Genomic DNA, 13,094 nt, shown 5'->3' on the forward strand with positions numbered 1-13,094 from the left:
CATCGTTCTGTGACGTCAAGGGGCTTGAAATCAACAGAGGACACTCACGGCATAATCCCACCCACCGCCGGTTAAGCTACATCTTATCTTTCAACGCATTTCATATACGTTTGGCCCTGTAACATTCATTTTCTATAAGGTTGGAGTATTCTACGTGCTTGGATGATTCTTTTCCTGGATAAAGAAAGGCGCTACTCGATTTCAGTCAGAATTTGTACTGAGAATTAATATTAGTATTGGGTGCTTAGAGAAGGGTTAATCATCCAAATTACCCCAAAATATGATCAAAGATCATCAACAGTTTAAGCAAATCTCTATCACACCAAACTGACATTCCATTGTACAGTATACAATTGTAAAAGGAGAACACAATATAATATAATTCTTCAGGAATCTTTAATGTGTGGTATCTCGTATGATTTCCGCCAACACGTGTTTCGTCGTAAGGGAAATACCCACGACTTCCTCAGGGCTAAGAAAAAATACAGAGAAGACATCATGTAGCCCCTCATTCTTAGGGGTCATCATCTTATTACATAGCCAAAATGCATAAGCGTGCATAGTCATAAGTGTTAAATACCACCATCCAGTTAGGTGACATATGGGAAGAGAAAATAAAAAGTGAGGGAAAGAAAAGGTCTACGCCATCCCAATGTGGAATCAGTGTAGAGTAGATCGAATTCAGAATGTCATCAGCAAGGACATAGGAAACGAACAAAAGGTGCATGGAGGTGTCATTCAATATTAAACATTTCAATGTGGATAGTGATCATCAGTATTAACTGCAAACCGTGTGCCCTATTTAATGAAGATATCTGGGATGACTCCCAGGCCTACCTTGCGTTTGTCAGCGATAATCAATGAGCCTAGGGCATATAAAGTATATTGGAACAAACTATCTCCAAAACAATAACATTAGTGAGGTGTAAAAACCACGAGGTTATATGCATACCTTCTGACTGGTTATAATTCGGTCCCAGCCTTAAGATGGCTGGGTATAGAAGAGATTTTGTTCCCGCGTCAATATTGTGCATCCATATCAGGCTGTAGGAGGAATAAGCGTAATTTTAAGCCCATTTGACCTCTAGTATCATCAGTCAAGTTATTCAGCATTTTACCCCACAGATACATGGTCACAGTAGATGCGTATGACCATCATTATAAAAATAGTGTCATTTACGGGTGCACCCCCAACACCGTGCATGAAGGGATATGAGAACATGATGCAGCTCACCCCCTTAACTGGGGCTATGACCGCAGTATTCAGTTCGGATAGTGATGACCATTAGCACAAATGGGTGCTATTCATACAGACAATATTACGTCTGATCAAACGGTGCTCAAAGGGAGGGAAACATAGATCGTCGCGAAGTTAATGTCTTGTTAACGTCAATCAAAGTGGGCCGAAGGTAAGGACCGGGATACGTATTGTAGTATATCTTACCTTCAGGCATCGGCACCGCTAAACAATCCTCCTGCCGTGGCGGCGTTTCTATCTGTGGCAGCAACAGACCGGAAGGAGGAAGTAAATAGGGAAATCGGGGCTGTGCAGAAATTACGAACAGCTGGAGCGTGTCAATATCATGGAAGCCCGATCTCGGCGCCATGTTGGGTTAGTAAAATAAACGTTATTCGGTCTAAAATATTCCAGGTACGGGTCAGCATGCTAAAAACATCGAGCCTCCACATATTCAGAAGTAGAGATAGTCTATGGTATGTGCCAATACGTAATAATAGCGTAAATATGGTCGAGTTAAAAATGAACGATCGGCGATTTAAAAGAACCATTCTCAGAGGTGATCATGTATCGCTACTCAAAATCAAGAATTGCGTGCTATTGAAATTGGGTGCTTTGAGAAGGGTTAATCATCCAAATTACCCCAAAATATGATCAAAGATCATCAACAGTTTAAGCAAATCTCTATCACACCAAACTGACATTCCATTGTACAGTATACAATTGTAAAAGGAGAACACAATATAATATAATTCTAATTGTCATCATAACTGTGCTCATCGATATATATTATTTGAAAAAGTGAGGGTACAGGAAAACGGTATACGACGAATTCGAAGGTGCAGGTATTTCCTTTGTCCTCGTTGATACGAGTTTGAAGGAGGATGGTAAGAGGGAAGGGAGTGTTTCCTTCTGTCCATATGAAAACTATTAAAGTAAGGAAAGGAAATACCAGTTATGACAGCAGACATTGATAAAACATATTAGGTCAGTAAACAATAAGTATATCAGAATCAAGCGACATACACATAATAGTATATCCAGATATGGAATATTTGCGAAATCACAAAACAAAACGATGGTCTACTGAGCTTTCATAAAATAGTAGAGCAAAGTTTACATATGCAGATGAATATATGCATTACATTACTTCATATGCTTAATTCTACGTCTCAGTTATTAGTCACATACGTGTGCTAATATGTATGAAGAAAGACATATAAATCGTAAGTGTTAGAATCGTATGTAATTATAAAGTACCATTTGGGCAAACAGATGGAGTCATGTTGTCAAATGTAACTTCATAAAACATTACATCATATGCTTAAGTTCTACGTCTTAGTCAATAGTCGCATGCGTGTATGGCAAAGACATATTAATCGTAAGTGTTGACGGCGTATGTCATTGTAGAGTGTCATTCGGGCAGGCAGGTGGAGTCATGTTGTCAAGTGTAACTTCATATCATAGATGGGGGACCCTGAAGTAAAAATAAGAGGCAGATCTATTTTAATGTTTTTATTCCCCAAGAAAATAATGAAGTTCATGGTCCAAGTTCATCCCATGTTCCACTGCCTGCATTTTGAGAATCCAGAGGGCTTCCCTGCGCCTCAGGAGTAGTTCTCGATTGCCCCCTCTTGGGTCACCTTTAATCTGGTCTATGCCACAGAACCAGATTATTTTATTTGCATTTTGGGTGATACAGTTATTGACATGCGATGCCGTAACGTATCTTGAGTCATTGTGTCTGATTGCCCTCAGATGCTCATAAATCCTCTCTTTGAGTGGTCTAATTGTGCTTCCAATGTAGAAGCTATCACATTTACATTTAATCATGTAAATCACAAATCTGCTGTTACAGTTCATCATCTGCATGATTTTGAACTCCTTTCCCATATGACTATGGAATATCTTTGTGTTGTTCATGGCCAATGGGCAAGTTTTACAGGACCCACATTTAAAGAAACCCACGCATCTTTGTGTGAGCCAGTCTTGCGTCCGTTCTGTGGTTTTGGGGTAACTAGGACTAATGAGGGATTGGATATTTTTACCCCGTCTGTATGTAATTTGTGGGTGTATGGAAATATATTCGTTCAAGGTCTTGTCACTGCTGAGTAACCTCCAATGCTTTCTCATGCTCTTTCTTAGTTTTACTGCCGCATGGTTGTAGTTGGTGATTAGTCTGACATGTGAGGGTTTACTTTTTACAGCATTTTTGTCTTTCAGTGTGTCATTTCTTGACAAGGTGGTAATCTTACGATCCGCCTCAGTGATAATATGAGTGCTATAACCCCTTGCTTTAAATCTTAGTTTCATGTTATTTTTACATGCCATAAAATCACTGTCCTTACTACAGTTCCTTCTGGCACGTGTGAATTCACAAAAAGGGATTGACTCTATTTGATGTTTCGGATGTGAGCTGCCGGCATGTAATACCGCGTTACAGGATGTCGGTTTGCGGTATAGTTTACTTTGTATCTTGCCATTCTCAATAAAAAGTGTCAGGTCTAGGAATTCTATTGTCTCTGTGTTCAGATTATATGTGAATTGAATCCCCATAGTATTGGAATTGAGGTATTCACAAAATTGTGTGAGCTTATTCATGTCACCAGACCATATCAAAATGCAGTCGTCGATATAACGACCCCAATATATGATTGATGCGTTCCAGGGAGCACCCCTGAGCCCCAAATCCACCCCTCCTCAAAGCCACCCATAAACAGGTTGGCATAGGAAGGGGAAAATCTGGAGCCCATGGCCACGCCCTGTTTTTGTCTGTACCACCTTGTTTCAAAGAGTAATACGTTATTATCCAAAATTAGCTGTATCATTTTGATAATCATCTCAGTGTGGGCCCATTGCGATGCTGGTCTTTTGCTTAGGAATTTCCTGGCTGCATTGATGCCCAGGTCCGTCCTGATGTTAGTATAAAGTGATGTGACATCCAATGTTGCCAAGATCATGTTGTCCTCCCATGTCACATCTAATAGGATGCTAAGTATATGTTTTGTGTCTCTGATGTACGCTGGTAAATTGCGTACTTGGGGCTGTAAAAATGTGTCTACATATTGTGATAGCTTTTCGGTGGGACCTCCTATACTGGAGATTATTGGTCTCCCGGGTGGTGTTTGTGCATTTTTATGGATCTTTGGCAATTTATAAATACATGGGAATCTGGGCTTGTCAACCTTTAGGTATAAAAATTCCTCCTGACTATTGAGTCCATTATTAAGCCATTCTCTGAGTTGTGTGTTAATAAGAAGTGTAAGAGGTCCAATTGGGTTCCCTTTAATTTTTTCATAATATGTTTGATATTCTAATTGTGACAGGACTTCTGCATTGTAATCACATGTGTTCATTACCACAATGTTACCACCTTTGTCAGCTTCCTTGATGGTAACATTGGGTAACAGACTGAGGTCTTTGAGTGCCAGCCTTTCTTTGATAGTCAGGTTATCAGTAAGTCTAGACCGGTGTTTAGTCTCATGATGAACGTGATTATATAGGTCCTCCATTACTGATTTGTGGAACATATCTACACTATTGCCACATGGTACTGCCGGTGTCCATTTGGATTTGTTCTTCAATCCACTAGAAATGGTGGTGTCTATCTCAATATTATGTTCCCATAGTAGCTCTTCTATAGTCATGTGATCTCTATCATCATCGGCAATAGACAATAACAGTTCTCTAATGTCTTGAATAGCGACAATATCATCAGGCATATCACACATCTCAATGTTCATACCTTTATTTGGCTTTGGATTACAATCAAAGTGTTTTTTAGTTGTAATTTCCTCGTAAATTTAAACAAATTCATCATAGCATAGTATAGGTCACCTTTTCCTTTAGGGCAAACACCCATCCCTCTTTCCAACACAGAAATCATGTCACTATTGAGTATTTGGTCACTTAGATTAATGACTTCAACCCCTTTTAAATGATCATTATCCTGTCCTATTTCTTCCAGGACCTGAGCCTCATGCCCTGTTTGTCCTGACCTGTTCCCCCGTCTCTTGCCTCTCCTAGTTTTCCTGGTATATATTCCTTTTGTTTTGTAAATTCTCTGTTTCCCCGTTTTATCCGTTTGCCCTCCTTTAAAAAACTAAAGTCTTGATTGGAAGCCCCCTCGCTCTCACTTCCGCTTGGTAAGGTTTCAAGCGAACTGACCGGTGTGGTATTTTGCACTGGTGTGCCTCCCTGTTTGGCACCTTTGTCTATCAAGTGGTCATATTTCTTGTCAAAGGTGAAAATTCTCCCTTGGGCATAGTCAATCTCATCCCTTTTTATTTTTCGGGCTTTCCGTTGTTTAATTTCTGCTTGATGTTTGTTAAGTACATCATTAAGTATTTGGTAATTTTTCTCAGTGGCTTCTTTCAAGTCTAGATCTTTAATTTCCAATTCCACTTGGGCAATCTGATCTTGTAGATTTTTTTTTTTTTTTTTTTTTTTTTTTTTAAAAACCTTTATTTGAGCAAGCAAGAAGGTACAAGGATGGGCCTACAACCACACGGGCCAGCCGCTAAAAAGGAGTAGACACATATCATATATGCCCGCAGAGGTAACAGTCAATCAACAATGCAATACTCCACATTATATACAGAGCAAAAAACAGGTTTTGTGTATATAAAAGAACAAACATACAAAAAGGCGAGAGTGTATCACTGAAGGTCAGCCCAAGGGACGCAAGGGGGGGACAGCAACGGAAGTGCAGTAGCAAAATTCTAAGCACTAAGGAGTTCGGAGGGGGGGGGGGGGAGGGGCGCAGAGATCAGGAAGAAGGGGGGGGGGAGCCGGAAACACCAGCTCAGTCCCTATATGAAGGTTCCGAGAACGCTAGCCTAAGGAGACAGGGTAATCTCGATAGTGTCCACAAGGGGAGGAGTACAAATGTCGCCACGGTATTCATTCCATTTACCCCACACCTTCACCCATGCCCTGGGTCTGCCCCTGGCCACATAGACAGTTTTCTCACGGAACATGGACCAATCCATGTTATCCTCCCATTGCGAGAGGGCAGGGGGCCTGGAGGCCCCCCAGAGTTGCGCAATATCTCGCTTCGCAATCATATAGCCCAGGGTGGCCCATCTAGTCTGTGCCACCGAATAGTCAGTGGGCTCCCAAACATTCAAAAGACAGCGACGAGGTTCCGGACGCAAGGACATCCCTGTCACCACAGTCATCAGATCAAGCACAGCCACCCAATAAGCAGCCACCATCGGGCACTCCCAAAGAATATGCAGGAAAGTAGCACGCAAACCACATCCACGCTTACACAATCCATCGGAGGAAAAGCCCATCACCATCAGTCGCGGTCCCGTCACGTACACCCGATGAAGGATCTTCAATTGGACCAGACGGAGCCGAGCCGGGATAGCCACCTCCTTCGGGGAGGAGAGGGCCGACTGCCAATCCTCATCATCAAGTTCCAACCCATCTCCCACCCACTGTTCCCGAAGTCGGGCCAATAAGTCAGTCCGATTGTTAATCAACTTTTTATAGATCAGGGAGATAGTGCTATCAGGAAGATGTTCGTCAAGGATACGGTCTTCAAGGGGGGAAGAGTCAGGTGGAATCTCACCAGGAGCAAATACCGAAACCAAAGCGTGCCTGACCTGTAAATAACAAAAGAATTCCCGACTACTCAGGCCGTAGTCAGCCTGGAGGGCCTGAAACGGGCGCACAGAACCCTTAGAGTACACATCCCCCACCTTAGAGATCCCAATCAAGTCCCAACGGTCAAAACCCTTGGAAGACCAAAGACCGCCCAGACGTTCTGAAGCATAAAGCGGCGTCGCCAACGTCAAGCGATCCTCCCAGCCCAGGCTCACATTCGCGGCACGCCACACCGACAAAGCAATCAAAGTAGGTCCCACAAGATGGCGCCCAGCGGAGCGAGAATAGAGCACTCTGTTAAAGTCACCTCCCGGAAGCTGAAGTTTATCCATCTCAAACGCCGGATTACGACCTGGCGAGAACATAGCGTGATTAATAGCGGACAGATGGGAAGCCCAGTAGTATCTCTTAACATCGGGGAGCGCCATGCCCCCATCATACCACGGGATGGAAAGTTTCGCGAGAGCAATGCGCGGTCGCCCATCCCAAATAAGTTGCCTCTGAAGGCTCTCAATCTCCCGAAAATAGGCCTTAGGGATAGGATCGTAATAATTCTGGAGAGCGTAGAGAAACCGCGGTAGTGACATCATCTTAAACAGGGCCGCCCGACCCAGGGGAGACAAGGGAAGTTTGCGCCAACGGGCAACGTCCAAACGGAGCCTAAGCAACGGGGGAAGGAGATTACGATCAAAACGAAGGGACGGGTCCAAGGTAACAAAAACCCCCAAGTATTTGAAGCCATCCCGGACCACCTGAAGAGGAAGTCTACTCGGCAACGGAGGCAAGATACCAGATAAAACGTATACACAGGACTTAGACCAGTTGATGACGAGGCCTGAGTTAGCGCCAAAGGACGCAAGAACGTCAAATAAAACAGATAAAGACTTGCGAGGGGAAGTAAGATACAAGAGGATGTCGTCCGCATAAAGCGAGACGCGGTCTTCGAAGTCCGGGGCCCAACGAATCCCTTTAAGGGATGGTTCCCAACGGAGCCAGGCCGCCAACGGTTCAAGAGCGAGCGCAAACAACAGAGGGGACAAGGGGCAACCCTGACGGGTACCCCTGCCCAAGGAGAAGGGAGCCGACACTCTACCGTTCACTACAACCTGTGCCAGAGGTTCCGCGTACAATAGTCTAACCCAGCTAATAAACTCGCACCCGAATCCGAATTTCTCAAGAGTCGCCCATAAATAGGGCCACTCCACAGTGTCAAAGGCCATGGAGGCATCCAGGGACGCCAAAATGGCCGGTTCAGTCAAAAGCCCCGCCCTAGCCAGCACGCCGTGGAGGCGACGTAAATTCAGAGCAGTGTTTCGATGCGGGATAAAGCCAGACTGATCCGGATGGACCAAATCCCCGAGAACCGAAAGGAGACGGGTCGCCAAAAGTTTAGCCAATACCTTAGGTTCAACATTTAATAGGGATATGGGCCTATACGAGGAACAGAGGTCACGCGGTTTACCCTCTTTGGGGATGACGACGATTGTCGCCAGACGCTGATCATAAGGAAGTATGTTCCGCTCACGAGATTCTAAAAACATGGCGCGAAGATACGGCGCCACCTTATCGGGGCGCAACTTGTACAACTCAATAGGCAAACCGTTCGGGCCCAATGCTTTGCCCGAACGGAGCGAACGAACTGCAGTGGCTATCTCATCATTCGTAAAAGGGGAGTCCAAAGCAATACGGTCCAAGTCGGTGACACAGGGCAAAGTGATATCACGCAGAAGAAGGCGGGAGTCGGCAACATCCCTTACAGACACGGGAGCATATACCACACGGAAATATTCCGCAAAACGATCAACAATGGCAGTCGGATCAATCACATTCTCACCACTCGCAGACTGAATCACGGGCACCACACGATTAACTCTTTCTTTCTTGTCCAACCACGCTAGGAGTTTGCCCGCCTTGTCACCCACATCATACAATCTGCCCTGTTGCTCACGAAACATCACCTTCGCAGCGTCAGTGACCAAGGATTTATATGCAAACTGTTTTAGACCCAGGGCATGGAGTTTCTCAGGCGTGACACCAGACTCTAACTCGCCCTCCAAAGCAGAGATCTCCCCCTCGAGGTCTACCACCTCCCTCCTCCCAGCCTTCTTAGCTTCAACAATCAAGGAAAGGGCCTGTCCACGAATCACGGTTTTAAAGGCTTCCCACAGGGACACAGCCGAAGAGACCGACCCCTCGTTTTCCAGGAAATATGCATCCATGGACTTGAGCAAGAGGGTACGAGTCTCAGGGGAGGAAAGATACCAAGGGTTAATGGGAGCCACTCGGCCCGCCGCCTCTACCCCAACCTCGAAACGAAGCCAGAGCGGCGAGTGATCAGAAATACCCCCTGGCAAATGTAAAATCTCACGAACCGCCGATGATTGGGCCGCGGGCATCAGGAAATAATCCAGCCGAGACAGACTGCCATGGGCCCCAGAATGGAAGGTGTATTGGAGCTGAGTAGGATGCAACAGTCGCCAGCAGTCCACAAGGCCAAAGGTATCTAGAAACCCACCCAACCACTGCTGAGCCTGCGGGGTATCTCTAGGGGGATGGCGATCGTGAAGGCCGGAAAGCACCGAGTTAAAATCACCGGCCAGAAAGAGAGTACTATCAGGGAGATCTAACAAAACACGGCCCAAATCAGTAAAAGTAGAAGCCTGCAAACCCGGGGGAACATAAACATTGAAGAGAGATAGGGTGCGGCCTTCATATCTACCCACCAAGACAGTATATCTCCCACGATCATCGTGAATCACCTCATCGATCGCCAGGGGGAGGGAGGTTCGAACAAGAATACCCACACCCCTAGATCCGGAGGTAAACCCCGAGTGCGCCACAAGGCGGTAGCCCCATCTATTCATTGCATAACAAACATTACCAATCAAATGGGTTTCTTGCATGAAAACAATGTCCGGAGACAAACGTCGTATACATTTTAAGACAACACTGCGCTTAATACGATCTCCCAGGCCATTAACGTTCCAGGAAAGAAATTTCAACCCTCTACCCCCCATCCCAGCCGCCCGAGCCAAGACCCCTCGTCCATGAGCTAGACATCAGAAACAGCAGCAAACACAGGAGCAACTCGCCTTGAAAACAACACACAGAAAAGAAAAAACTTCCCAACCCCCCTCCCCCAAACTGAAGAAAAACACCCCCCACCCTGCACCCCTGCGAAAAGCTAAAGAGCCACCCCAACCTGCAGTGTGCCTGTCGCCCAAGAACCCCTATTCTACACAAAGACCCCGGAGGAGGAAAGGTCTCCGTTCCACCCTCCCCCCGACCTCAGCAAGAACAAAAATAACAAACGAAAGACAGAATAATCACAATGTAGAGGGACGCCGGCCAACACTCCTGATAGCGTATACAAAATAAGACATAAGAGCCGAACAGTTAGATCTCCACACCACCTTCGGCACCACCCGGGTGAGCGGCGGAGTCAGTCTCAGGAGGACGATCAGGCAATGAGTCCAGCCAGTCATTAACAGCATCTGGCCGATCAAAGAAAAGGGTACGCTCATTGTATTCGACCCGAAGTCTGGTGGGAAAGAGCATGGCGTAACGTAGGCCCCGATCCCGAAGACGTTTCTTGGCACCACGAAACTCCATACGTTGTCTCTGAACCTGTTGAGAAAAGTCCGGGTAAAAGTTCACCGTAGCATTCTCAAAGGCCACCGGGCCCTTCACCCGCGAGGCCTGCAGGATAGCGTCCCGGTCTCTATAATGAAAAAGCTTCGCTACAATGGGTCTCGGCGGGGCTCCCGGCTTGACTTTGCCCCCTGGAACACGATGTGCGCGTTCCACCGTGAAAAATTTTGTAAGACCAGAAGGGGCCAGATGGTTCAAGACCAGATCCTCAACCAGGAGATCCACCGAGTGGGGTTCAGGGTTCTCCGGTACACCAACCAGGCGAACATTGCAGCGACGCGCCCTATTTTCAAAATCCTCCAGGCGACGGGTCATGAAGTCGTTCCCCCGACGGAGATTTCCGATCTCTGTCTGGAGCTCTGAGACGTCCTTCGTAAGGCTAGACGATTTAATATCCAATGATTGTACCCTCTCATTCGTCTTGCCGAGATCAGCACGAATCAGATTCACCTCAATAGCCACGGTGTCAAGTTTATGGGCCAAGGCCTCGTACTGTAGGCCGATGGATTCCCTCACACCCGAGATGGCGCCCATGATATCCTGTAGGGAGGGCTCCGCCGACTCTTCCAAAACTCGTTCGGACGCTATACTGGAACCAGGCAGGGCAGCTCCGGGGGACCCCTTAGAATGGGTATAACGGTCCATGACATTTGATTGAACTGGAGCTCCGCGCAGAGGTGTTTTCGTCTTGCGCGTCTCTCTGTCCCCTCTGCCCGCCATTTTGAAGATGCGTCACAGGACAAGCCACCAGGTTCGACGGGCCCGACACCCAAAGTACAGGATCAAAAGTACACTAAAAAGGGGGCACAACTCGGGTAGAGGTCGCCAAGCCAGCAAATAGGTCAGATGAAAGTCCAACAGCCGATCTGCCTCCAAGTCTCAGCCGCAACACGATATCCACACCCGTGGCCCAAGTCGGAACAGAATCAAAACCGAAACTTAGGAAGGGGGGACCCACAAGGCCAGATCTCCTGCCGTTGTTGTTCAATTGCAGGACGGCTACAGAACCGCACCCCGTCCCGGGCGCACCTCAAGGGCGGAGCCCAAAAGTTCAGAGCACCATATCTCAGGAATACGAGATCCAAATCAATTTCCGAAAAGTGCCAGGGTAATCAGCCAAACGTCCCCCACACGAATTCTTGCAAGAAATCAGGATTCAGCCAGGATAAAATGCCGGGAGCGGCGAGGGTCCGGAGAGCGCTGTGCTCACGCGGCCATCTCGGATGCCCGCCAAGCTCCTCCCCCATCTTGTAGATTTTTAACTTTGCGTGAGGCACTTTCAATGAGAATATTCATGAGGTTGTTTGAATTGGAGGTCAGTTCTTTCTCGCACAGTAGTAGGAGATCTTCATCTAGATCGTCATATGTGGGGAGTACTTGTGAACGGAGTCCCCTCGGAATTCTCTTAAGTCTTATGTATTGTTCCAGGGTTGCTCCATCCCACCACTTAGAGTTTTCAGAGATTCGTAATTTTTCCAGTCTAATAAATGTATCCCTCAGTCCTTCCTTCTTTTTATTTCCATTCCCACTAGCTAGGGAGGTAGTAATCGTTTCACCCCTTGCTAGGCTGTTAAATAATTCTGCAGCTTCTTTACCTCTATCCATGTTGTATAATCTTTTAGTAATACCGTCGGAGCAGCCTAACCAGGTCTAATTGGTTTCTACGTGCTTGGATGATTCTTTTCCTGGATAAAGAAAGGTGCTACTCGATTTCGGTCAGAATTTGTACTGAGAATTAATATTAGTATTGGGTGCTTAGAGAAGAGTTAATCATCCAAATTACCCCAAAATATGATCAAAGATCATCAACAGTTTAAGCAAATCTCTATCACACCAAACTGACATTCCATTGTACAGTATACAATTGTAAAAGGAGAACACAATATAATATAATTCTTCAGGAATATTTAATGTGTAGTATCTCGTATAACGTTATACGAGATACTACACATTAAATATTCCTGAAGAATTATATTATATTGTGTTCTCCTTTTACAATTGTATACTATCACACCAAACTGACATTCCATTGTACAATATACAATTGTAAAAGGAGAACTCAATATAATATAATTCTTCAGGAATATTTAATGTGTAGTATCTCGTATAACGTTATACGAGATACTACACATTAAATGCAGGTATCAGCCCCTACCCTGTTGATAAATGCCCTCAATTTAGTGAAAACACTGTTATTCTACGTATGTCCTTTATTTTTTCGCTCTTCAGTACTTGGATGACCTGGTTAGGTACTTCAGCGCTTTAGACATTTCAAATGGGATCAATACATTAACCCGTTCCCTAACACTCACTGGTTTAAAATCCCTTAATTTCCAATCCCCAAGCCTTGTGACCTCTAGCGCCTTCGTGCAGTTTACTGCAAGAAAAAGCCGAACAATACTCCAACCTTTAAGCAAATCTCTATCACACCAAACTGACATTCCATTGTACAGTATACAATTGTAAAAGGAGAACACAATATAATATAATTCTTCAGGAATATTAAATGTGTAGTATCTCGTATAACGTTATACGAGATACTACACATTAAATATTCCTGAAGAATTATATTATATTGTGTTCTCCTTTTACA

The sequence above is a fragment of the Lissotriton helveticus genome, chromosome 7 (genome assembly GCF_964261635.1).
Source record: "Lissotriton helveticus chromosome 7, aLisHel1.1, whole genome shotgun sequence".
NCBI classification, from domain to species: Eukaryota; Metazoa; Chordata; class Amphibia; order Caudata; family Salamandridae; genus Lissotriton; species Lissotriton helveticus.